This window comes from Mesocricetus auratus, unplaced genomic scaffold (assembly GCF_017639785.1).
Source record: "Mesocricetus auratus isolate SY011 unplaced genomic scaffold, BCM_Maur_2.0 Super-Scaffold_100020, whole genome shotgun sequence".
In the NCBI taxonomy this organism is placed as follows: Eukaryota; Metazoa; Chordata; class Mammalia; order Rodentia; family Cricetidae; genus Mesocricetus; species Mesocricetus auratus.
This window is the reverse complement of record NW_024429201.1, coordinates 19,786,157-19,813,173: the sequence shown is the minus strand read 5'-3', so window position 1 is coordinate 19,813,173 and position 27,017 is coordinate 19,786,157. Positions and strand designations below refer to the sequence as shown.

At 45.1% G+C, this 27,017-nt stretch overlaps 1 long non-coding RNA gene across 1 annotated transcript in view; it reads left to right on the top strand.

Annotated features, from left to right (window-relative positions):
- LOC121133169 overlaps positions 1–27,017 on the top strand; it is a 142,874-nt gene that overhangs the window by 84,157 nt on the left and 31,700 nt on the right. The window lies entirely within an intron of this gene.

Below are 27,017 nucleotides of genomic sequence, written 5' to 3'. Positions count from 1 at the left end.
GGGATTAAAGGCGTGCGCCACCATTACCTAGCCGGGGTGATATTCTTGACCTATAATCACCAGATCGTTTTGTGTGATTTACTATATTAGTATTAACCAGTCTCATTGAAATTCATGGCAGTGTAATTTTATATAATGCTAGAGATAATCTATCAATATATTAAAATGAATTCTAAAAATCAAAGAAGAAAATCCGAGAGAAATAACAAAGAGTATTGGCAGTGTGAATGAGCTCCTGAGACATTTTATTTTGTGTTAAAGAATATTATATATGTGTGTCTCTTCAGCCACCTCTTGAAATGTTTTTAAAATAAGAACACCTAAAATACTTTTGTTTGAATTTTTTCACCTTTGGGTGAAGATAGCAGTGTCTGGGACTGGAGAACCCGTTGGTAAAGTTGAGACAAGGTGAAACAAAACAAAAGTGGGATGAATATCTTCCCAAAGTCTGTGACCTTCCACAAGGGCACGTGCCACTTTGAAACTTGATGCCAGTCCCTGGGCAGTCCAAGTTACTGCCTTTGCTTTATATAATCAGCTGGCTGATTAGGGAGCTAATAATAAATATAATTGAAAATCACTGTGAGATCCTTTGAAGTTTTCTGGCAAATAAGGTCTTATGGAAGAAGGTGGGGGGGGGGTCCCGGAGGTACTTTTCAAAAAATGCTGTAAGAACTCAGCTATGCATTTAGATTTGCCTCTAGAAGTCCATAGTGTTTATGAAACATAGTTATCAACTTTAATTCCCATCCCTCAAGAATGTCGCCAGAGTAGTCATCGCCTACCGCCTCAGTGTTGGAGTGGTACTGACTGAGGCTCTTTTTATTCCTAAACTAGTATGTGACCAGAACAAGGTACTCCTGTTAGTCATCTGCCGTAAGTCCATCTCACTGTGACTTCTGAACCTCCAGGAAAGAGGGTTTTAGCAGATGCTGCCTTGTGCCGCACAGATTTTCATTCCGGGACAGAGTGTCTGCCTATGGGCTAGCGTCCTTGGAAATGGAGCAGAGCGACAACAGCTCTCTGGTTTTGATTAGGAGGCAGAATGGCTTCTGCTTTTCTCTATTATTTGCATTGTGAATGGGATTTCATTTTTTCTCTCTCATTTAAATTCAGTGATCAGGTGAGAGAAATCAGAGTCTGTTCCATCAAGGCTCCTACACTGTGACCAGAATACAAATTCCTTGACTTTGATTCTCTAAGAAAAAAAATATGTATCTGTATCTCTCCATATATTCTACTTTAAAACAATCAGAGTCCTGGAATAATGCACAGATGAGAATTTGAGGGGGGTCAGGACACCACACACTTAGAAGCTTGAGCCACCATCGCTGCCCTGCATCGAGCAGCTGGCTTGCACGGGCCTCCCAGTGCCTCCTTCACACTCACCTAAAAAACAGAGCTCTTCATCTTGGTATGAGTCAGGGGGGAGGGGAAGAAAATGCAGAGCATCCTGCATGCTCCTGGCTTCCGGGGGATTGCTGACTAAGAGGCCTCATAGCACATCAACAGGCAGGGCTGAACCTCCAGGAAAATGGTCAGAGTTCCAGTGCCCCTCAGAGGTGAGAGAGGTACTTACTGAAGTACCCCTCCTTGATTTACCTTTCTTCTTCTGAAAATGGGCTGCTGATGGTGTAAAAGATGATCAAACTCTGGAAGGCTTTTGTTTGTTTGTTTTCAGAGAGGTAGCTCCCTACCCATAGTAATGATCAAATGGTTGAAAGAAAGAAAGAAAAAAGTGAAAGAAAGAAAGGAAGAAAGAAAGGAATAGACTTAGGGCTGAACTACACTCTTCAGAGTAGAGCGAAAGCTGTTCTCTGTTGATTTAATTTTTCAGTTGGGTCCTCTTCCAAGTCTCTGATAGCCCACAGACTTTTTTAAAGTATCAGTTTGACTGGACGTTGAATACTAATTTCTCTCCCATGTGGCTGTCCTTAATATATTTGAAACAGGTGCTATGATGCCCTTAAGTATTTCACTCCAGGCTTAGATGAGCCTAGTCCTTCAAGGGCATGTCTGGAGGAGCTCTTGTTTTAGCTCTTCAGTACGTAAGATGTGTTCTAATGAGGGATAGTGGGAATGGAATGGGGGCTCCCACTGGGATCCAATATGGGGGAGAAGCTAGCAAAATTTGTCACTTCATTTATTCAGCCTACCACGGCTCTTTAAAGACAGCTAACGTCCCTATCAGTTATTTTGGGAGACTGCATCAGATCATTGGCTCATTTGGAACTTGGAATCTATTAAAACCTCAAGTCTTTTTCACACATGCTCCTGCTAAGCCACTGTGTGTGTACAGACTATATATAGTTATTGTCTGTTGAGAGCTTATTATGGGCAAGGCAATGTGCTAAATACTTCACATCTTTTGCATCTCATTTAGTCCCCACATCCATCCAGTAAGTCAGGCAGTATCTTTAGCAGTATCACCGACATGCTGAGGACCAAATGAGTAGAGACTGGCTCAAAGATGTCTGACTCCAAAGCAGGTGCTCTGGAATCTCAAGGAATTCTGTTATGTGCTGATGTTGTCCTTTCATTGTTAACAGATCCTGCAAGGGGGATGCAGAGGACCCACCATCAAAGAGCAGAGCCATTGACCATACACTGGGTCATGCTCATCCTTTTAGCCTGCTAGGGTCTTTTGGGATTCTCATTTGATCCGCGAAGGACTTCATCAATCACCATCACTGTTCCCTTCAAATCATTAAAATAGAACCAGGTCCAGAGCAGATCCCCCAGTCCACACCAGGGAGCTGACCGCAGTGCCATCAGTCACCATTGGTCACCACTCTGGTAGTTTCAAATCCTTGAACTTTAGTTTCTCACCTCACTTGCCACATCAAGTGCCTTGCTAAAGATCATGTGCAGAATTTCTAAATCATGACTCCCATGGATCTGCCATACTGTCAGCGAGCAGGAGGAGGGCCAGCCTGGCAGGACTCATTCATAGAAAGTGTGTTGGTTTTAGATGCTAATGTCCTATGTTAAGGCAGCAAGGACCAGCCATGGCTCTTCATTCAGACACTCATCTAGGACTCATGAAGGTCCCCAGTGGTTAATTCACAGCATTGAAATTTCCTTTGTCAACATCTGGGACCTGTTTAAAGTTTTTTGACTTTTCAGAACTCATGAAAGATTAGCCATGATAGTTGGAGGCCCCCATGGACAGATTATTTTTGTATTTTGCAAGTTTTAATTTTTTTCTTTCCTTGGCAAGGTTTGAACATATTGAGCATGTATTACCATATTTGTTGAAACTTGTCTGGATAAAATAACAAGAATATTGAGAGACTGAGAATTGGGTGGACCTGTGGTATCCCATTTGATGATTTATATTTTATTCTATTTCCTTTTAAAATGGAAATCATTGAGATACTTTTGTTCTGTCTGTTAGCTTGCTGTATCTTCTCATCATAGATCATAGAGTTTACTTCTCAGTTATAATTGCCTTGAAAACTAGCTTTCTGTGCTACGTAAACACACATACAATGGGATGTTTATTCATTTGCTTGTTTTGCATTGTTGGGGATTCAGCCTATAGTCTCATGAATGTTCTGCAAGCACTCTACCATTAGCTATGACCCCATTGCAGTGATATGAATTTTTTAAAAGAAATGATATGGTAATATGAGATGTATTGCTAGCATGGAAACAACAGATCAGCAAGTAGGATAGTGTTAACACATGACACAACTCAGTTGAGAGAATAAAAGAGACTTGTTTCCATTTTTCTGTGATGAATTCTTAATACATTACAGTTCCAGTGACTTTTCTACTGTATTTGACACTGTTTAACTTGAATTTGAGGCAATAGTAGAAACTGCATAGAAGATAGTATTATTCAAACAAAGGAAATCAATATGTGAAGGTTGCTTTATTTGTTTCTTTTCCCAAGAGTTTGTCTGGTGTGGGGAGACTCACAGATATGTCATCTTGACATTGCACAGAGCTAGTGTGCCTGGTCTCTTGATGGCTTTCCCTCTGCCTCAGATTATTCTTGAGCTACCTATAAAGCAGTGACTTGGGAATACTATAAAGCAGTGACTTGGGAATACTGTTGGGCACCATAGCTGCTACCTTATAACCAGGATTTGTGTTCCATCCTTTCGACTTTCATATAACATGCCAGTACTGTCAAGCCTTTTCCCCTGTGATGACTCAACTTCATCAAATAGGACACAGACCCTTGGGTTTCTGGGGATTCTCCATCCTGTGCCCTGAACTGGTGCTTCATCCCAGACTTTGCTTCAAGGTCAACTTGTCCCACTACAGTGGGTTTTATGGTCAGCTCCCAGTCTAGTATTCACCCAGTGGAAGCACCAATCAAACCTTCCTGAATGAACATGAACTTGACCTCAATCCAATATGGTACTGCTGTGCTTTGAATCTTCCTATCAACTTGTCCTCTGTGACGTATTAAAAGAGTAGAAACAACACAGCTGTGTTATTTGGAGGTGAGGATTTTGTGAAGTGATTGAAAGTAAGTGAGAACATTAAGTGTGGCCCTAGTCTGATGGCTTTATAAAAGGAGGAGAGGCCTTCCAGGCTACACTCAGTCTCTTTCTACATGACAGCCTGAGTCACCTTGGGACACGTGGACTTCCCACCAGCAATAAAGACCCCACCAGAAGTGGTGGCCCGTGAACAGATGAAACCTGTCCTTGTAAGTGACTCCGTCTCTGGAGTGCAGTCATAGCAACAGAAAACAGACCAAGGCAGGAGCTAAGGGCCTGTCCTGCCCTCGGTATGTTTGACATCTCTGCTCTTGCAGGCCAGGATCAAAAGGCGGGAGTGAGCCATAGTGTGAGCCCTTCCGCCTCTTCTAACTTAATCATATCCCTTGTCCAGTGCTTCAAGATAGGAGAAAGCAAACATTCCTTTGGTTCCCCCGACATTATGGCTCATTTCTCTGTAGTTCCAGTGAAGCATCCTGGGTAGGAACGTTTACTCTGTGTACAGACCTTCTTTTCCTTTGAACCAAACCCACAGAGTTCCCATGCTCACAGGTTTTGAGGAAGACAGAAAATCTGAATCATTTTGTCTCAAGGCAATGAATGGCCTGACTGTCATGGTTATTCCATCTGCTGCTTATTGTTGTAATGTGCATATATGTTTGAACAAATGGATTGATATAAACAGATACAGTCACGAGAAGAAAGGGCATGCATATCTGTCTGTCTGTCTATCTATCTATCTATCATCTATCTATCTACCTCCACTTTCTTCTTGTGACTCTATCTGTCTTCTAATGAAACATCTCACATGGAGTGGGGTACTTATATCCATCTCCATTTTTGGAAACTTGCCTTCATTCACTTGGGGCACACAGACAGAATTACTGTTAGACCCAGAAACAGAAAACTCTGCCCCTGTCCCCATCTTCTTTCTTTCCTTGATCTTGAGTCCAGGGTCTCGTGCACATGAAGCAGGGACTCTGCTGAGCAGGCATACCCCCAGCACCAGCTTTTCTTGGGATAATAAAACATGTACTTTGCTCTCATAACATTTCCGATGAATGACTCTTGGGAAATATCCTTGGATTCTGAAGGTTCATTTCTGTCAGTGCTAATGACGAGCATTTAATTAGAGAGGAAACAGCTATGGTACCAGGAGGGTGAATGGATGTGGTGTTAGGATGAATTCGCAATCTTTCACAGTAACCAGTAGGATCTGCTCATGGCAGGTGCCTAACCACTGCCTACCCATCTTCCTGCATCCGAAGGGAGGCAAGGCCTGCTTCCATGGCTGACACTTGTAAAGTAAGCAGATACTGGAAAGGAAGAAACCATGTCGCCTACACATTGCCTGTATTACTTCTGACCTCTTTTGAACACATACTCTGCCAGGTGCCTCTAAAAATATCAAGGCTTACCCACTGTTCCAGAAGCTTCAGACTGTAATCCTACTCCTGGATCAAGCAGAGAAAGTGATAATATTCACGGTCCTGTTCCTCGTATCATTGACACAGTGGGGGAGCAAGCCAAGACTGAGGACAGAAACTCTTAGAGGATAAAATGAAGTTCTCTATGACTTTTACATGACATAAATCCATGTATCCTTTTCGTAAAGTACTCATCCAAGTCTCTTGATACTTTGTAATTAGGTAACAACCCAATTACCACGTTTTTATTGTGTCTTTTTGTTACTAATGGGTAATAGCTACTTTCATACTTTGTGTGTAATTCATTTGTGGGATAAATCACACATACACACACACACACACGCACATGCACATGCACACACACACACACACACGCTTGCATGCACGCACGCATATGCACATGATAATCCTGTTGGTACTGAAGATGGAGTTTGAATGAATGATGTAGAAATGATTGTGATTTAGGCCTGAAGCGGTAGTAGTAGTATGTTCTGGTGTGGAAATGTCATATGAGATAAAGAATGAATGGTGTCTATTGAAATGGACAATTAGAAGTGAGATTATAAGACATGGCTCCCATACAGCACCATAGACAGTCGGGCCATTGTCCTTTCCTTGGACTACATTGCTATCTAAGGTAACAGTTTTTCCTCAATATCTGTGGGAGATTGATTCCAGCACTCTACATAAATAACTTCTAAGGGTTCTCAGCCCCTTGTGTGGAGCAGTGTAGTGTTGGCAGATAACTTACGCAATTCTCCTGGCAGTTTAAATGATCTCTAGATTGCTTATGATCTCCAGCACAAAGTATATGGGGCAAAGATATTATTAGGCTGTGTTGCCAGGAAATAATAACAAGAAAATTGTTAACTTGAAGTCGTTTTAATTCGTAGTTGCTTGGATCCACAGGTGCAGGACTCATAGACACACTGGACGGATGAAACAATAACTAGTGGTCGCTCATCATAGAGCATGCATATTGCATGGCAGGCAGTTTCAAAGCTTTGAAAATGTGTCGTCTCATTTAAATTTTTAGAGGCTCTGGTGGATAGTTTTCTACTTAATATCAAGGCAGCCAGGGCAAAGAACAGCTGAGCCATTCCTTTACAGTCCTCACAAATGAGGACTTACTCACGACTTGATCCCAGCCCGGAGAACTTGGGCTTGGACCGTCACCTGCTTCTGTGCTGTCATCTTCTCATGCTTTTGTGCTGGGACCCAAGTTGCGCCTTCTTTGGGTCTTAAAACCACACATTGCGGCTCTCAGCTCCCTAAATATCCTCCCTACAATGTATGAGTAAGGAAGACCTGTGCTTGTAACTGTAGATCTAAGAGAAGAAAACACGGTGGGCAGTGCACCAGGACATTGGACTAGACCATGGTTTTAAAGATATGATCCCCCAAACACTGGCAGAAAAGATGAAAAAAGGACAAATAAGATTAGAGTAAACTAAAAAACTGCACACGGGGCAGGGGTCAAAAGACAGAATGGACAGAAAACCCAATAGTGGGAGAAAAGATATACATGCAAATCATACATGCGATAGGAGATTAATATCCAAAACATAGGAAGAAATTCAACAACTCAACAGCAAGAAAACAAATAAGCTGACTAAAAATGGGTAAATGATCTTACATTTGTTTCTTCCCTCAGAGCTGTGACAAAATGTTCTAGAAAAGCCATGCAGTCAGTGATGATAGAGAAGCTTGAGGAAGCTGGTCATTTCACATCCCTGGTCAGGAAGCAGAGGGGAATACTGGCACTCAGCTTTCTTTCTCCTCTTTATGAAGTCCAGGACACTAAGAGATGGCCAGTCATTGCTGTCAACTTGACTACACCTGGAATCAGCTAAAACTCACACAGAAAATGCCTGTGAGGAACTTTCTTGATTAGATCACTTAAGGTGTGTGTGGGGGGTAGACCCACCCCAAACCTGGACCGCACCTTCTGGTGGTGGTCCACATAAAGGAATATGGAAGAAGGAAGAGTTTTTGCTTTTTTGGCTGCTAGTCCTCACTCTTGACTGTAAATTCATCTATCCTGTTGCTGAGGCATACTTTCACTGGTGTTAGAGCCAACTTCTTTAGGATTTCAATGTAAACTGGAGAGCAGCAGCTCTCCAGGAATATATAATATAATATATATTATATAATATGCTATACCATATACTATAGCATAATAGATACATTCTATTACATATAGTTTAATAAATATATGATATACTATGCTGTATACCATATATAGTATATGTACACACTATATAGTATAGTACTATGTACTATATAATATATAGTATAGCATATTCTATATTCTGTATTCATTCTATCAGTTCCCTTCCCTGACTAATATGGATTGATACTTCCCACTTCAATTGACCCAGTCTATAAACTTGCTTACACACCTTCCCAGACATTTGGTGACTCTACATCCTGTTATATTGACAACCAGTGTCACTCATCAAAAACATAACCAAACATTTCTAAAGACAAGACATGCAAACAACCACCAGGTATATGCAAAAAGGAAACAATGTGTCTAATCATCACTGAAGTAGAAATTAAAACCATAATGAAATAATACTTCAAACAGGTTAGAATGGTTGTCAGAAGATGAATTATGGAGGAAAAGGAGACACTTGGATATCATTGGTGGGAATGTGAATTAGTACATCTGTTATGGAAAAGAGTATGGGGATTTCTTTTAAAAAAACTAAAATAGACCCTCAGTCTCACTACTGGGTGGGTTTCAAAAGAAAATGAAGAGTATGGATACAGGAGATGTAGTATACAGATGCAATAGGGTGATACTCGCTTTAGAAATAAGGCAATCCTATCTTTTATGACATCATGAAAGAGCCCAGAGAGCATTATATTAAGTGAATTAAATGTGGCAAAGAACGGTAAAAGCCACTTGATCTCATTTATATGTGGAATCCAATAAAGGCTAAACTCTTAAAAGCAAAGAGTAGACTGGTAACCACCAGTAATCAGGGACTAGAGCTGATTGAGGATAGGTTAATCAATAATGCAAAATTTCAGTTAGATCTATTGTCCTATGTGATCACAGTGTTAGTAGCAATGTATTGTAGTCTTGAAAATCACTAAGGAAGGCCATTAAGTGTCCTCATCTCCAGATTGTTAAGTCTTTGTGGTTATTCATATCTTACTAGCCATTGCACAGTGTAGACATAAGACATATTTGAAATATCATGTTACATAATAAATACATTTGTAAAATATACAATTTTAGTTGCCAATTAAGATAATTAACTTAAAAGAAGTGCTATTCTCGATAAGCAAAGGTTTTGTTCTCAGACTTAAAAGTCTGTTCAAAACATCAGGTTGTATAAAGGAGCTATTTTAGGGACTGAAGGGATAGCATATCAGTTAAAAACAGTCACTGTTCTACCAAAGGATCTGAACTGTGTTTCCAACACTCATGTGCAGCAGCTCACAACAATGCTAGCTCCAGGAGATCCAATGCCTCTCCAGTCACCTGAAGTCACATGCAAACACACACACACACACACACACACACACACACACAAACACACACACACATACACACACACACACACAGCAATACAAATAAGGTGTCTCTGTATAGCCTGACTGTCCTGAAACTCACTTTGTAGATCATACTGGCCTCTAACTCAGAGATCTGCCTGCCTCTGCCTCCCAAGTGCTGAGATGAAAGGTGTGCACCATCGCCATGGCCTGTTTCTTCTTCTTCTTCTTCTTCTTCTTCTTCTTCTTCTTCTTCTTCTTCTTCTTCTTCTTCTTCTTCTTCTTCTTCTTCTTCTTCTTCTTCTTCTTCTCCTCCTCCTCCTCCTCCTTCTTCTTCTCCTTCTTCTTTTCCTCCCCCCCTCCTCAAATTCTTAAAGAAGGAATTTTACAATAAAGTTCGAGATTCTATATAGAAATGAAAACGAGCGTTCTGCTGGGTGACACACAGTTGTGCATGCCAGAGCAGCCTCCCTGCAGTGTCACGTGGCTCTGTGTAGCCGCACAGGTGGAGGAACACCTGCTGTCAACTCCAGGTGACCTCTGAGTTCTTAGTGCTTCCTTCTCCCTGAGTGCACTGCTTGGAGCCTCCTTCCCTGGGAGGAACTCTGAGTGTAAACTCCTTTCTTGAGGCTGCGCAGGGACTGCGGTAGCCCCCTTTTTTCCCCTTTGCCTCAGTCTGTGGGGAGACTCTTGAAAATTATTTATTACCTCTCAAGATGTGAGCTCCCTTGAGAAAGGAGTGAGATAGCTCGAGGGGAAGGGCGGGCTCCAACAGGCTCCTCTCAGAGTCTGCAGTGGTGATTTGGATGTGTAGATGTAGCAGGGATGGTGGGGACCAGGAGCTACTGTCTCAGCAGAGTGCTATTCTGTCCCATCTCTACAGGGGACACTGGGGTTTGGTTTGGGGGACAGCATTGTCTGTGTAACGCTAACACTTTTCAAAGTCAAACAGCTAGTGTAAGACATGAGCCCTGTGGTTGACTTGTAGTTGGCTCTGTCTGCACCTCTGAAGTTGGGTGTCTCTCAGGATAGTCTTGTGAGCCATCTCCAGTGAACTTTCTCAGATTCCCTTGCTTAAATGGCTAACAAGCATGTCCTTTGATCACTTGCATAGCAGAGTCAGGCTCTGAAACCAAGGGCCATTTTATTTTGTGGGAATGCACATGCCGGACTTGGAGGGAAGAATTTTGGACTCTCCCAACATCCTTGGAGGTCTTTGTGCCACACAGATGTGAGCAAATCAACTAGGAGAGCGCCTGGTGCTCTTCACTGACAGAGACTCTGTGGGCGGGCCCATCGGCTGCTGCTGACTCAACAGCTGCGTCTTTAACCGCCTTTGAGTCTGTCTGGATCAGGGGCCATGCCACTGACCTGACAGCAAATGCAGGTTCGGTGATGGAGAAGAAAGGAGAAAAATGGCTCTGTATCATCAGACTTGAACTTGTTCACTCCAACTTGAACTCACCCCACCCCTTGCTCAGTAAAAAGACTCAGTAGGTTATCTACTCAAAAGAGACAAAAACCTCGCAAAGTTAGGCACAATTAATTTAATGAACTAATGACCAATGTTGTGCTGTAAGACCTGGTGACAGCCAATGCAGCTCAAGTCCTTGAACCAGACACGAACCATTACTAAACAGTGTTAGCATCAGCTATATATTGGGATTAATGATTTCTCTCACTTCTGGGAACTCAACTAGAAAAGAAAGAATTTGGTTCTAACAATGTTGAAGAGACCTCAACAGGTTGCATTACGGCATAGATTTTTCCTTTGTTGTGCACACTTTTTTTTTTTTAAGTTGCAAAAGAACTACTTTAGGATTAAATGCATCCATGGGCCATTTAGTCCCCGGAGACACACTGCATATTTAATGTTCTGCTTTATTGCTTGCTGAAAGAAATAAATGCATAGCAAAATGATTTGAAAAATGCTTAATTTCTCAACTGTTGATTTAATGTGTTACGGTTCAATATGGTGATGAATCGCTCTGGTCTACACCTACCGAAAAACAGAAAAATTACCCACACCGGTATGGTGCATCTGTGAATATTAAGTTTGTGAATGTAATTTATGGCTAGGCAGGTAATATACCGGTAATTTGCATACTAATTGCCATGGTGGAAACCAAATGACTTTAATCCAGTAAGTTAGTCTGGCTAATCAGAAGCCTGCAATTGCCTCCCTGTGCTAGGGAGAGATGAGGCTTATTTAGGATGAGAAAATGGAGGCGGATCAGGAAGCCTACAGCGCTGCTGGGGCCCCCTGCTGGCAGTCAGGCGACATGCGGCCTTGGGGACTACCTAGAGGTGAGAAATTGCCCTTCCTTACAGAGCCCAGCAGATTATCCAGAGAGCTAAAACAGAAGACTTTAATTATAGAGGTTCACTCTGGGCAAGCACGACGCATGTCTGTGTGCCTGGTAACAGACACTAATAGAAACCGGAAGGCAGGGAAATAGGCCGTTTCTGCTTCCTTTCTGTAAAGAGCGTTTTCAATACCAGCACAGATTTGATTTCCTTTGTGCAAACAGAAGTTGGAGGGCTGTGGAGGAATGCCTTGTGTGCAGTATGCATACGGAACCATGTTCAGTATCCCCACTAACAATGAAAGGAAGAAACACTAAATTCCGAAGGTTGGCTTTCTAATAGATTCAGACGATGAAAAGCTTTTCTTACAGTCTAGGGCATGGGGAGCGAGTGCAGGGTAAATGTGTATTCTTCAGGAGAATGAGGTACTAACAGCCATCAAGGTTTATAAAAAGCACTAATCTTTTGAGCGTTAATTCCACTTTAAGAAACAAATGTCACAGAGAGGGAAATGTATAGCATGAACCCCAAATTTGTTTCTATTTGACCACATTCGACGAATACAATATGGTAATTTCAAATGATTCAACCTAACACATGGGTGCTAATTGTAAGACAGTGACAGTGATAGTTTGTGAAAAGTCTAACTATTCATCAGGAGGGGACTAATTAAATAAGTACAGGTGTACAGTACAGAAGCTTAAAAAGAATCTTGATACAGACAATACACAATTTTGTGCCGACTAACATGGAGCCAGGCATGGGGGTGGGGTGGGGGGGGGTCAGCCTATAAATCTAGCACTTGGGACCCTGAAGCAGGAGGACTGTCATGAATTTGCTGAAGAGTAGATGCTATTTTAAAAATAAATATGACCATGGACATATTTCCATCACCAAATATGACCACTGTGCAACACTGTATAAGTTATATTTTTGTTCTATGTATAAAGCAAATAGGGAAAAGGCTGGGGTAACTACATTTCTTTTGGTGGGATCGATCAGGAGAGGGTTTCCCTGTGTAACAGCCTTGGCTGTCGTGAAACCATTCTGGTAGACCAGGCTGGCCACGAACTCACAGAGATCCACTTGTCTTTGCCTCCCCAGTGCTGGGACTAAAGGCATGTGCCACCACTGCCCAGCTGGGATAACTACACCCTAATGTTTAATCATGTCTACCTTTGAAGCAGGGGCTCAGGTCAACTCTAGGGGAAATGTTTTCCTTAGCTTTCAGTGCTGGAATTTGACATGAAGCACTCACCCAAAATACTATTATAACCTAGCACAAGAGCACTGAGGACTTTATCATATTAAAACACACACACACACACACACACACACACACACACACACAAAAAAACAAACAAACAAATCAAATCAAAACCCAAAACATTTTGGAGCTGGGGAGATGGCTCAGTCAGTAAAGTGCTTGTCACACAAACATAAAAATCTAAGTTCAGACTGGGAGGTGGTGGTGCACACCTTTAGTCTCAGTACTCTGGAGGTAGAGGCAGGCAGATCTCTGTGAGTTCTAAACCAGCCTGGTCTACAAAGTGAGATCTAGGACAGATAAACCCTGTCTCCAAATACAAACACAAACACAAACAAACAAACAAACAAGAAAATCTGAGTTCAGTTCCCAGAACCCATGTGAAAAAGCTGTGTGTGGTGTCACACAATTGTAATCAAAGCTTTAGGGTGATGGAGACCTGAAGATCTTTGGGATTTTTCTGGCCAGCCTGGACTACTCAGGGATCTCTAGTGTAATAAGAGTCCCTGCCTCAAAAGACAGTTTGGGTCACTCCTTAGGAGTGACACACATTGGTTGATCTCTGGCCTTCATAAGAGTATGTACCCCTTATGCACATGCACCCACATAACACACATTTACTTATACAAAGCATTGCTTTCCTATAAATGAACTTGCTGTGTCCTTGAATTGAACTTTAGTCTGTTATTTAGAACAGAAGATGTACTTTAAAACATGCCCTCCATCTTTTAAAACTCCTCATTCATTTCTTCTTGTTGATCAGCATATAACACTGCCACATTACACATAGGAAATAGAAGGCAGATTCTACTGTCTTCAGTACTTCTCAGTTTCAGATCTCACACTGTCAAAATGAGAATTGACTGTGGGAAAAAAAAAACATGGTCTATTGTCAGAAGCTGTCCTCGGGTGGCTCTCTGTTTTCATGGTGTGTGTGTGTGTGTGTGTGTGTGTGTGTGTGTGTGTGTTTTGCATTGATGCTGGAAATCCCTGAATATAGTTACATCAAAGCCTGGCCACACAATCCAGAGTATACACCTGCCAGTCTCAAACTGAAAACAGCCCTGGTCACTGGCTGTAAGTGCTTCCCATGGCAACACCCAATCTCCCCTTAAGAATGGCATTAGGTACCAGAGAGCAGGAGTGAAGGCCTGGAATAATCCAACAGAGCTCCAGGCTGAATGTAAGCACTCTAGATAAACTGAAGGCCATGCCCCAGGTGCTAGTTACTGTCACGGAGAAACACTGAAACACTCCACAATTTTATGACACTTTTAGCCATTTCCTCAAGATTCTCCAAAATAGCTATTTCCAAGGGCCTTAGAATTGCAATTGTTTTCACAGAGGAAAAAAAAGAAAGACATACAACAGTGGCATATTGAATTTTCTGCTCTCTTCAGGCCTTCCTCCCCATTCTGATTGTTACCTAAGTGTCACTTGGGCCTAGGTGCCACATGGGAAGGGACTTCAGGCAAGAATGACTGAGCATCTTAGCTGGCTGGTTGGACTTTTGTATTTTTGGTGTTTGTTATTATATTTGAGACAGGGTCCCTTCAACTCTCCATCCATGTCTTCACTTCCCATATGCCTGGGGTTTCAGGCATGCACTGCCATGCCCTGGATGTTGGTTGTTAATCTGAGCAGAGCTGAATTTGGGGTTCAAGTGAAATGTAGCACATCCAGCACAGGGGAACCCTGATCTAGGGCTGGGCCAGATCGCAGTCTGCAATCCCTGGATTTGAGCACTGGTCTAAGGGTTGCCTCTGGACCACAGAGAGCAGCCATGTGAATTTCTGCTCTCCTAGCTTCCGGGCTTGGCACCTCTGGCCTGTTCTGTCCCATATTGCTTGCCGTCCTGTGGTCTTTTCTCCCTGTTCTGGGAGGAAGGTTGCCAGAGTCAGGGCAGGAGTCTGAGGCAGAGCAGTGCCCACTGTTGTGATGTACAAAGACTTAGGTAGGGAGGGGCAACACACCGTTACCAAATCAGGCTGAGGGCATGAATGCATTCCCACCCCACCCCCCACACACACACCCCAGCCACCCCCGAGGTGGCTTTCTGCTTCGTGTGGTGAGCTTTGGCAGGCCCATTTATGGTAATGAAGGATGTCTTTGCCAGATGACTTAAGCTCACGGAGCTCCTCCCAGCAAGGACTTTGTTGAGTCTTTGCTCGCCTGTGTGCCCTGTGTCAGTCCAGGAAGCTCGTACCGTCTTCATCCGTGTTTCAGCCAGGGTCGTCCTTGCATCTTGGAGATGGGCTTGGGGATGGCTCTTCCGTACTCATTCCCTTCAGTGTCTCCACTAAGAGACCTTTGCTCCTCTGTCCTTCCCTGACGTTGATCCTCAGAAGATCCAGAGGAATCCGAATTATTCAAGCACACCTGGCAGCACCCTTTGGGTGGGGCAGGGGTGGGGCTGGCTATCTGGCAGGTAGTAACTTGACTGTAGGTCCTTTTTCCACCTTGAAAGTCCTGGTGAGGTGTCCTCTCTCTGTGTGGCCAAGGCAGCTCTGACCTCACTCAGCCTTGCGTGAGCTGTAGAGGAGTGACCCCTTGCATGGATGGGTTGAACTCCCTACCCAGAGTGTGTTCTGGTCTCTTCCTTGTCCCTCCCACATCTGTGCACAGGATGCCTCTCTGCATTCAGGGGAACACTGGGCTCCAGGGAGACAATGGGGGTGGGAGTCCTTAGTCACTCAGATATCCAGAATCAGCCAAATGAAGAGGAGAAAATGTGCCTTCCAAATGCGTATCAGAGAGGGCCATGAGAAAGACCCATCTGGGCCAAACTCCCACAGCTTGAGAAGAGTCAAAGAAACAAGAAGGGTTTATTATCTCATTGCCCTAGCTCCTTCATTCCACCTGTGACTGACAAGCTCACAACAAAGTATTGAGGCAAAGATCCTTGAGCCTGCCTCCTCTCTCCTCCGCCCTCTGAGGACACTGACTCATCAAGCCCTAAGAATGCTGCCAGCCTCAATGTGAGGAATGACGACAGTGTTCTTGTCTGTCTGTCCAACCCTACCGGAGCTGACCATCACGAATCCCAAGGTTCCCCAGGAGGGGTTTATTGCAGTCTGGTGGAGAATTCTAGCTTTCTGAGGAAGACCCACCCAGAGCTCAGTTCCACCACTGCCTTGCTGGAGAACCTACTGGGCCCAGCTCCACGCCCACCCTTCCAGACTGTCCTCTGAGACTGGGCTGACTTGCACTTGTGTCTGGGAACTGGAGCAGGAGTCAGAACTAAGGGAGGGATGCCATTTTCTGGGGTTTGTCCCTGGGACTCGGCACAATTAGGCTTGCTGGGCTGCTTGTCTCTTTCATTCTTGAAGGACAAAGAGGAAGAGGCTTTAGTATCTTGGACTGCGGCCTTCTCCCATGACTGAGATTTCATCAAGACTGGATCTGTCCGGGCGCCAACTGTGCCAGCTGCTGTAGGAGCACACAGCAAAAGGCTCGGTTTGATGGGATTTTACAAACACAGGCATGCTCTCGATGACAGGACAAGATGGGAAGGAGAAGCGGTGAAGAGGCCAACGTTGGGAGACGGAGAAGGGTTCTAGGCAAGCCACAGTAGCTTGTTCAGACACCAGGCCTTACGAGCAAAATCAAACCGTTCTTGGTTCCAACCCACAGGGCCTCCTTAAGCGCTAAGGGGCACGTGACTAACAGAAACTGGTCACACCAAATTAGCTCCCAAATGCACAGCCTGAAATGCAGGCATGCAATTTGATACCACTGGTTTCTTTGCCAGCCTAGTGAATAGCAAGCTTTATTGGGGAGATGGTCTCATTTCAATTCAGCCTGCTCTTGCAATCTCCCCAGCCAGCCGAGACTAGACACATCTCTATCTTTCTTCTCCTCCGAGGAAAAGAGCCATTCCCAAAGCTTGCCAGGGCCCTGAGAGGGTGCTACCATTGGAGGCTGTGGAACACAAATGAATTCCCTCATTTCTATTCCAGGCAGTTGCATGCATATGAGTTCCACAGGTGCATGTTTTTTTATTAAAAAAAAAGAAAGAAAGAAAGAACTAGCAAGGGAAGTGGATTTGGACTTTGGAACAATCTGTTCCCTAGAACTGAGTGAATCATCTTCCATAATGAGCAATGCCAGCGAGAGCGGCAAACAGTGAACAGTTCTGTTGATCAATTATTCAGAGGCTGCCGAGGACGTTCATTAGCATGTCGAAGCCCGATTGGCTCTGTCTGGTTATTCAGTGTCCATAGGAAGGATGTGGATCTGCTCTGACTGCACAATGCCGTGTATTCCCATGGAAAACGAGCTTTTTAGAGAACGGGGTTTTTAACCAAAGCTCTCCTCTTGACTGGGAACCCAGGGCCACAGGATGTGGAGTCCTTTTGTAAGTTCCAGGACGCGGAAGTGGGACGTGCACTGGGAGCCTCCACTCTGGGAACAGTGCTTGTCCGGGCAACAAGCGCCCTTTGTGTCACACGCCTGGGAGCTGGATAGAAGCACGCTGCTGTGCCGAGGACGTAGCCGAATGGCAGTGGTCACCTAGCACGCAGTGTCCTGGGTTCTATCCACGGCTCCCGAAGAAAGAAGTTCAGACTCTGCGCTCCACCCAGACCCACTGAACAAAGCCTGCATCTTAGAGTTTGAGAGGCGTAGTCTGAGTGCTGAGGGCGTAAGATAAGCATTCCCATAGAGGGCCGGCAAAGATACACAAATTACAAGAGCGCTCATTACACAGAGCAGTGTAGATGTCCGAGTGCTAGAAACAGAAGGGGCCATGTCAATCACACCCCTCCTCCTCACCCCACACTGGGAGCTCTGAGAGGTGATGGTTTGCTCTGAAAGAAAGACAAGTGAGTCTCCCCACGCCATGCCTTAGGCTGGCCGCTCTTCGTTATCCGGTTCTGAGGTGAGAGGCTCATTGATGCCACCCCCACCCCCAGATTTTCTCTATATAACAGCTCGGACTGTCCTGGATCTCTCTCTATAGAAGAGGCTGGCCTCAAACTCACAGAGATCCACCTGCCTCTGCGTCTTGAGTGCTGGGATCGAAGGTGTGCGCCACCACCGCTGGGCTGCTACCCCTCCCTGGGGACCCTCAAAAATCCACTTCCTTCACTGCCTCCAGGTCCAGGTAAACACGGTCCTTCCTTTGCTGACAGCCCCTTGCTGCCAATGGGCAGAGTCGATGCCTGGGCCGGCTGTCTTTGCCACACACGGATCTTTCGAGGCTGTCTCCTGCCATCCTCCAGCCTGTCTTGTCTTCTTCAACCCAGAACTCTAAAGAGGCCCAGGAATTCCCTCTCGTGCCTTCGGTTCTTTGCCACCTGCATTTTCAGAAGCTGTCTCCCCTGCTTGGTTAGCTTTCCCATTGTGTTTACTCGGTGAACTCCTCTTCATCTGCTAAAGCCCTACTCTGGGAGTCCAGCCTCTGTGGCGCCTTTTATGCGCCATTCCTAGAGAAAATCATTTTCTGCTCTTCTTCTGCATGTCTAAATATATCAAATTCAGTCGGATTGCACCCTAAATACTAGATTCTATTGTTATAAGTGGCTTAAAGAGAACGTCTTCCAAAATAAAGCTCTCACTGAACTTGGTAATTGTGACTTTCTGTGCCTGCAAGAAGAAAATGTGTTCCTTTGGATCCCCAGACTGCACATAGGAGGCTTTTGGTAGTGTATCTTACTGTGTTAAAATCTTTAAAGCGAGGCCGTGACCAGCATGCTGATAGACGTGTAGTCCTTTGGGTCTGGCTGAAAGTGAGTGAGCTTAGTGGGGCTTAAATGGGGAAGGCCCCTGAGTTCTGCCAAGGACACTGTTATTTACAGCAGTGGGGTGACAAGCACCTGTGTGGACAAGGATATCCAGGAGAGACCATGGAAAGCAGGAAACAGTCAGACCAGAGAAGCTGCTCTCAGAAAAAAGTTGGGAGCGGAGCACAGGGAAGAAGGAGCTGGGGTGGGGTGGGGTTGGGGGAGGGTAAGGTGGGGGGTAGGGGGTAGATAGAGTGGGGGTGGATAGGGTGGAGGGTGGGGTGGGGGAGTGGATAGGGTGGGGTAGGGGTGGTAGGGTGGGGGTAGGGTCGGGGGTAGATAGAGGAGGGGTGGTAGGGTGGGGTAGGGGTGGTAGGGTGGGGTAGGGTCGGGGTAGATAGAGGAGGGGTGGATAGGGTGGGGGTGGATAGGGTGGAGGGTGGGGTGGAGGGAGTGGATAGGGTGGGGTAGGGGTGGTAGGGTGGGGGTGGAGGGAGTGGATAGGGTGGGGTAGGGGTGGTAGGGTGGGGGTGGGGGAGTGGATAGGGTGGGGTAGGGGTGGTAGGGTGGGGGAGTGGGTAGGGTGGGGGTGTGGGAGTGGTGGGGTGAGGTGGGGTAGCATGGGGGTGGGCAGCAGGTGGAGGGAGTTAAGGGTCATGGCCCAGATAGTTCCTTAAAATGTGCTTGCCCAACACCCACATCATTCTGAGTGTTAGCTCCCAGCCCTGCCCTGCTGGAGGAGTTGGTTAGCTTCTTCAGAGCAGAAATCTGTGAAACTGGCTCATTAGGATGGTGGGATTCTCAATAGGGAATGCGTCAGGAAGTAGATTTTGACTACTTGGATTTTATGATTCATTCAGAGTTTATGAAGACTCATCCTTTTACCAATATTGAACTTTTTTTTAATGACTACTTTGCTATTGGATGACAGAAAAAGTGCATTAGCCTTTGGGTAGATCTATGGAATGATGGAGGTGGAAAGGGTGAGTTTCTAACCTGTTCTACCATGACTTTTTGAGAGACACTTGGCTGTCTGGGGCCTTAGACTCCAGTCTGAAAGGGAAATGTCTTCCTAATGGAGGCATGGTGGGCCGGCCACTGCAGAGATTAGCTAGTCATTTGCAGATCATCCAGAAATTCCACACCTAACAGAACCAAAACCATGTGTGGACAGAAACTTGCTCATGGATGAAACATTCGCAATAGTTAACAGTGAGCCCAACCCAATGCTGTGTACCAACTGAGTAAAGAATGTGGTATAGTCGTCACCCAATGGAATAGTCTTTAGCAATAAACAAGGAATAACATAGGATGATCTGGCATATCGAAACTCAAAAACCTCAGGAAACAAAGCAGAAAAAATCAGACATAAATAGCCATACATTATAGGACACTGTTGTTATGAAAGGGTATACAGATCAGCCCGTAAAGATGAAGAAAAACTTGACAGGTTGGGGCTGTAAGAAGAAACAGTGAGTGTCTGCTAATGGTCCAAGGTCTCTTTTGGGGGAGAATAGGTAGTAATGATATTGTACAATACCATGAGAATACTAAAAAACACAGAATCATACTCCACTGAAATGGTTAAGATGGTGAATTTTAGATTATGTTAATTTAGTCTGAAGTCAATATAAATTAGGTTAAATGTAAAGGTTTTAAACATGTCTTGGTATTTTAAGGCAGTAATGTAATGAACACTTCTCCATGCACAGTAAATGTTCCATGTGGTGAACCAAACTAAAAGAAACATTAATTATGATCCTTTCCATAGACAATATTTTCCCATATGTGGAGATATTTGGAGCATATGACATCTACAGACCCCTAAAGCAGGATGACCATTGAACAAATTCATCTAACCATTCATATGCTGGGCTGGGCTTCACAATTAGCATTCCAGGGAAGCAAATGCAATGTTCATGCATATATATATTTATTCTCATATTTACTTATATAGACAATATATTTCAAATCCCAAGTAGAAATAAATATTTAATACTTTTTTACTGTAAATCCCATATAGTCCATTGATTCTTCCATAATGCTTTGATTGACTTTCCCGGAACTCTGCTGCCAAGCTAGGGTTGCAATCCGACTGTGACTTAAAAAATCAAGCACTGTGTCAATTTTTAACTCTTTCCCAATAAATTTATCATCGCTATTATATGTAATCTATTATATTACCCTAGTAAATAATTTCTTACCCATGTGAAATAATAAGAGTTAAAACTGAAACCACTTTCAGCTTTGGCAGTGTGCATGTCCCCACCTCAGTTATTTGTTAATAATGTGAGCAATTTCTCAGTGAAATTACATTATGGTTCTGAATGACGAGGAATATTGTCTCAGTGTGTGTGTATGTGTGTGTGTGTGTGTGTGTGTGTGTGTGTGTGTGCATGCAATTCACAGTATAATGGCTATAGAATGGGAGGTCCTAAGCTTAATACTTACTGTGGTCATTTTATCTATCATACCCTTAAGTCGAGACAGCCAACAAAATGATCAACCAAGCCCTGAGTTTCAGTATTTGCTAGGTGCGAGGATAATTTCAGTTTCCAGCACAGTAGAATTGAATGGAGAGTGGGAAGAGAGGCCCCATGGCTCAGCATCTGGTGACATCTGTATAGTACAAGGATGAAAGACACTAGGGAGCCAACAAACACCCACAATGGTAACAATAAGGACCCATCAGTGATCTCTGGATAGTTATTAGCCTTGTCCTTAACACATGTATTTAGTCATAACTTCATATGACACAATAACGATGCTGTTGTTTTTCAAGACAGGGTTTCTCTGTGTGGCCCTGGCTGTCCTGGAGCACACTCTGTAGACCAGGCTGGCCTCCAACTCAGAGATCTGCCTGCCTCTGCCTCCTGAGTGCTGGGATTAAAGGCATGTGCCACCACTGTCTGGCTAATGATGATGTTTTTAACAATCTGCTAGTAAGAACCCTGTGTATTTAACATGGGCTCTTGTGAGCCAGTATGAGCTGACTCCAACACACCAGTAGATCTAACTGCAATTAGGGGCTTATCATACTTTTATTATTTCAATATTCCATGAGAAATGTCATGAAAATGCCCATCTGGACACTCCCATGCTCCTAATTGCAAATTCTTTAGTTGAATGCTTCTTAACGATCATGCTTACACTTTTTCTTTGAAGTAGCAACTCTTTGTAATGGTGAAGAGTGGAGTTGTACACTAAAAAGAGAAGTTTTTAGAAATACAGTCAGGCTTTTCAGAGTTCCTACTATGTTTATGTACTCAGAATCTTCCAGAAGAATATAGCATTGGGTTATATTTAATAGGGCATCAATTAGAAAATGCTATCTGCCAGGCAGTAGTGGTGCTCGCCTTTAATCCTAGCACTCAGGGAGGCAGAGGCAGGTGGATCTCTGTGAGTTCAAGGCCAGCCTGGTCTATGGAGTGAGTTCCAGTATAGCTAACGCTACACAGAGAAACCCTGTCTTGGAAAAAAAGAAAAAGAAAAAGAAGATATTACTTGCCTATTCATGGACTTTGAAAAACAGTTCACTGGGACAGATCACTTGGAACCTCCCCCTACTATGTTTGAGGTCCCCACAGAAGATCCAAGACCCTTCTCCAACAAACCTTTCCCCACTGTGGTCCTGTGCCCGCCTCCAGGTAACCTGGGACCAATGCACATAGATTATGTGGCCAGTGAGCACTCGGTCACTGGCTTTATCAGCCTTGTTGAGCCAGGATGCAGCTCACACAGGATCTATCGATCCTTGGGATAGACACACCTCACCGAGAATGCCTCTTCTCTATTTCTGCAGCGCAGTGTATGCAGGGGTGAGGGTGGGGAGCTGGTGTTGGCCTTCCAATGCTTCCTGGATCGGGTCACTTCCAGTTCCACTCCTGCCCTTCCCCTGCTCTGCTTGCACCTGCGGTGATGGGGACGAAGGGAAACAGAAGTGGACGGTCATGGCCACCTAGTCTGATGTGTGGCTCCCAGCCCTGCTACATTTGTTCTGTGGTGAGGGGGTGAAGGGATGAAAGACGGAAGGCAGAAGCCAAGCGCGTGTTCCTCCTTCCTCCTTTGGCAGTGTGTCTGGAAGATGTGTTCTGTTCCTATAGCCAATCTCTCCCCCATGGTTCCAGCTCCTGGCACACGGTGCTGAATGCTGGACGCCGGAGCATGGCTTCTCATTTTGTGTACCCTGCTTTCCACTGTGGCTAGTCTCAGGGTAGCCCTGGTGTTTTGCTTGCCTCCTTCTGTCATCAGTGCTGTGCCCTTCCTAAGTCCGCTAGGCATTCACTCACAGATACCCTCTGTCCGAGGGCTTTGGCTCTGGTTGCTGATGCATGAACAGCCTGTGATCAGAGCCAGCTGGAGAGTGACTGCTCCCAGAAGCATCTCAGAAGGCCCAGCCATCTCACCTAGGGATGGGCTAACACGGAGCCGTTGTTCTTCCATGGCTCTTGGGTACCCTTCAAGGCCATGGGACTTCAGCTCTGTGGTGGATGTGAGCTTGGCGATGCACCCTCACGTGGGCTTCCTGGCCATGCCTGTCTCACTGCTCATTTGCTTGTGTTCCTGGCTTCGTTTCTCTCAGAGGGGCTGGTCCTCCAATCCTTGCTTCTGGATCTCCAGAAAAACCCAGATCAAGACACTCTGTGTAACCGATTTCCTGCATTAGATGTTCTCCAGAATTCCACCTCCTATCTGCCCAGTCCCACCTACCTTCTCAGAGAGAAGGTCTGCTGGGTCTCTGCTCTTCAAAGCATCCCCAAAGGGCGGAGCTGGGGCAAGCAGTGTAAGCCTGGAGCCTAAGAGGTGGAGCAGCCATATTGCTACCACGAGCATCACCCTCTGACAGTTCTTCTAGTCAGTCTCCTCAGCTGGAGTTCAGATCCTTTATCTGTGGTTCATACTTGAGGAGGCAGGCCTCCGTGCTCTTCTTTCCAAGGTTAAGTATCTTTGCTCTTGGCACATGGAAGGTAGTGCAAGGAGACGTCTGTGGGTTTGTTGAACACTAGACTGTGCACCCGGGCAGCTTACACGTGCATTTCTGGCACTGAGTGAAAGCATTAGGAAGAATTGTGTTTGATACTTTAAGACAGGAGTTAAAGTTATCAGGCAAAGCAGAAAGTGAGTCGGCTTTTGTTGTACTTTCTTGCATTTGCTTTGTGTTTTGGCCTTGTGTCTGTTTTGCACAACATCTGGGCATATGTTGCAGCTTTATTTGATAGACTTACAACTGCTTGTGAGTGATCCCTGGGACTGAGTGACGTAGCGGCCTTGGGAGGAGGAGGCGTGGCCGTTGTGATGCCCGTGTCATCCCAACTTGCTCCTGAGCCTTTCCGTATCCGGGGGAAGCAGAAGTGAAGAAATGACTACCTGGATCCTAGATAGGAAAGCAAATGAAAACCATAGTGTCTGTTTTTGAAAGGAACCCTCAAAGAGGTCTGGGGAGATGGCTCAGTGGTTAGGAGGGTTTGCTGCTCTTCCAGAGGACCAGAGTTCAATTCCCGGCACCCAGATCAGGTGGTTCCCAAGGACCTCTAACACCTAGCTCCTGGAGAGCCGATACCCTCTGCTGAACTCACCCACACTCACTGCATGGAGACACACATATGTACACATAACTAAAAATAAATCTTAAAAGGAACCATCCAGATGAAAGGGTACAGGCTTGGTGGAAAGGACCTGGGCCGATCCCTGCCTGGAGAGTTCCATACCACAGAGCCAGGCTGAGGAAGAAGGGAGCCCACGAGTCATGAAGCCAACTGAAGCAGAAGGAAGAGAAAAACAACATGATTAGAATGTTTCTCTCCTTCCACGACGAGGACAACAGAAGCAGGCAGTCTGCTGTTTGCACAGAGGGGTGCGGGGAAGGAGGCCAAGCGCTGTTCTGAGACATGCAGGGAGTCCACGAACCAGGAGGGAAGCCTCTCTGAGCAGGCCTCTGACTCTGAAGACCTGGTTGCCAGGGAGTCACTGCCGAGAATGCTTCCTGTTTCCCCGGACCCCAGTCTGAAGAATGGGCTGCAGAGGCCGGCTCCTGTCCCCTCAGAGCTGAGACTCTTGCTGCTGGTCCCTACTGCCACACCTGCTAGCGCAGACATGACACTGTACTCTCACTGAGCAGGTGGATTTGCAAGTTTCCTGGCCAGAGGCCGAGAGACGGTCATTGCCATCATAGCTCATTCTCCTCTGCTCTCTGCCCAATGGGAAATGGTAACAGGAGTTGAAGATCCCAGAAAAAACCCGCCTCTAAGTTAAAGAGTCTACACGGCTGATTGACTGTGAGGAGTTCGAATGTTACAGATCCAGTGCCAAATTATCTTCGGTTATTCTTGGGCCACAGTCACCCATATTTGGCTGCAGAATAAACTCTTTCTTATTCTCTTTGAGGAGAGACCTGTGGTTTTGGGCCTCCCTTATCTGTAGAGTTATACTATGGCTTCCTAAACTTTATAGATAGTATCTGACCTTATAGATATGCTTTTCTATGCGCGCGCGCACACACACACACACACACACACACACACACACATATGTATACATATATGATAAAGTTTCATTCATAAAATAGGCATAGTAAAATATTAACAATGATCAATAATGAAATAGAATAAATAATTAGAGCAATACACTGCTTGCTATAAAGTTACTGGCACCATCAGCCTTGGGCTTCTGGACCATTGTTAAGAAAAGCGAAGGTTATAGGCCCTATACTTTATAGGCTGCCCACTTTTGGAAGCTGTTACTCGGCTTCTTTCTAGAACATTGTTTGCCCTTTTAAAAATGAGATTTTCTTGCTCACGTTATTTTTCCCAGGCTCTGATCACTGAGGTTCCCAAGTGACCAGTGGGTGACAGAATACACAGATTGCAGTAAGGACAGTTCCCACCCTGGGCAGGATGAACTGCAGCAGTGTGAGGTCTCATTAAGCTACCCAGACTCTGCCACTGAAAACTTACAAAGTGCTTATTTCTGGAACTTCATGTGATGCTCTCAGATTGTGGGGTGACCTCAACCAACCACAAAAGAGCTCTGGATAGGCTTAAGCACTGCGCTTTCCATGGGAGATACAAATGCAAATGTCTCCCAGGGATAAGATGGCTGTGGGCCCTGAAGTTTGAAGGTTCTCCTTGTATTGAGAATCAGGAAGTGCCCCTACCCCTGCCTCCAGACAGAGCCCACAAAACTGTTAGGCTAGGCAGGGACTGAGGGGACTTGAAAAGGTGGCAAACTCTCCAACAGGCAGCTGGGAACCTCCAAACACGAACCTTTCAGCAAACTAGCCTCCAACTGCTTGTCCCAACTCAGTTAAAAGTGAATCAGGAGTTCGAGGCCAACCTGGTCTACAAAAGCTAGTTCCAGGACAGTCTTCAAAGCCACAGAGAAACCTTGTCTTGAAAAACAAAACAAAAACATACATACAAACAAAAAAAGTAAATCAGAAGGGCAGCCTGGGGCTGGGAGGTTTCTATGATCAGCTGCAGGGACTTAAGCTGGCCCAAAGCTGAAGGGTCACCTGACTCCAGTAAATATAGCTAGCCATTCCCACCTGGCCCAAGTGAGACTATCTCCTATCCCAAGCACCCACCCCAACTTTCAGTCAGCACAAGACTGACTTTAACTGAACGCAGAGTTGAAGAATAGTTAATAGAATGTAGACAGTAATTTCTTCCTTTGCTGGCCTGGGGAGCAGAGAACAATTTTCACACCCCAAGCTCATGTCAACCTGGCAGAGAGTAGCTTTCATATCTCCCTCAGGTAGAGCCTCAGAGGACAGACTCAAGACCCAGGCTCTTCTCCTGGATTTCTCCTTTAACCCTTTCTTGAAAGACGTAGAGTGGGCATTTCCCAGTTGTTGATGTTTGTGAGTGAGTGGCCCTTGGGTCTTTTGGTTTTCTCAGTGGAAGCAAACCAGCCTTACAAATGATGCTAGAAAGTTGAACAACCTTCTTTACTGAAAAATCCCAGGGCCCTTTTATTCCTTTACTTGCCTGGGGAAAGAGTATCGTCCCCAATACTTTCTAGATTAAAATGGGTGTCCCACAGTGGGTTGATGAGGGCCGGGCATGGAACCCCTTCTGCCATTATTACCATCATTACTGGCACTTCTCCGGTGAAGTATGTCTGATCTGGGCATTCTGTGAGATGGGGGGAGCAGTCTTGCCTTTCCCTACAGAAAGGGGAGAAAGCACCACTCGAGTGTGGCAGGTGTGCAGGAAACCGGTGGTAGATGACCACATGTGCATGGTGTGGACTCGTTGGCAGTCATGTTTTGTATGTATGACGGTTCTATTCAGAAAGAGACGCACACCTAAGCGATGGCAGTTGTGTGCCA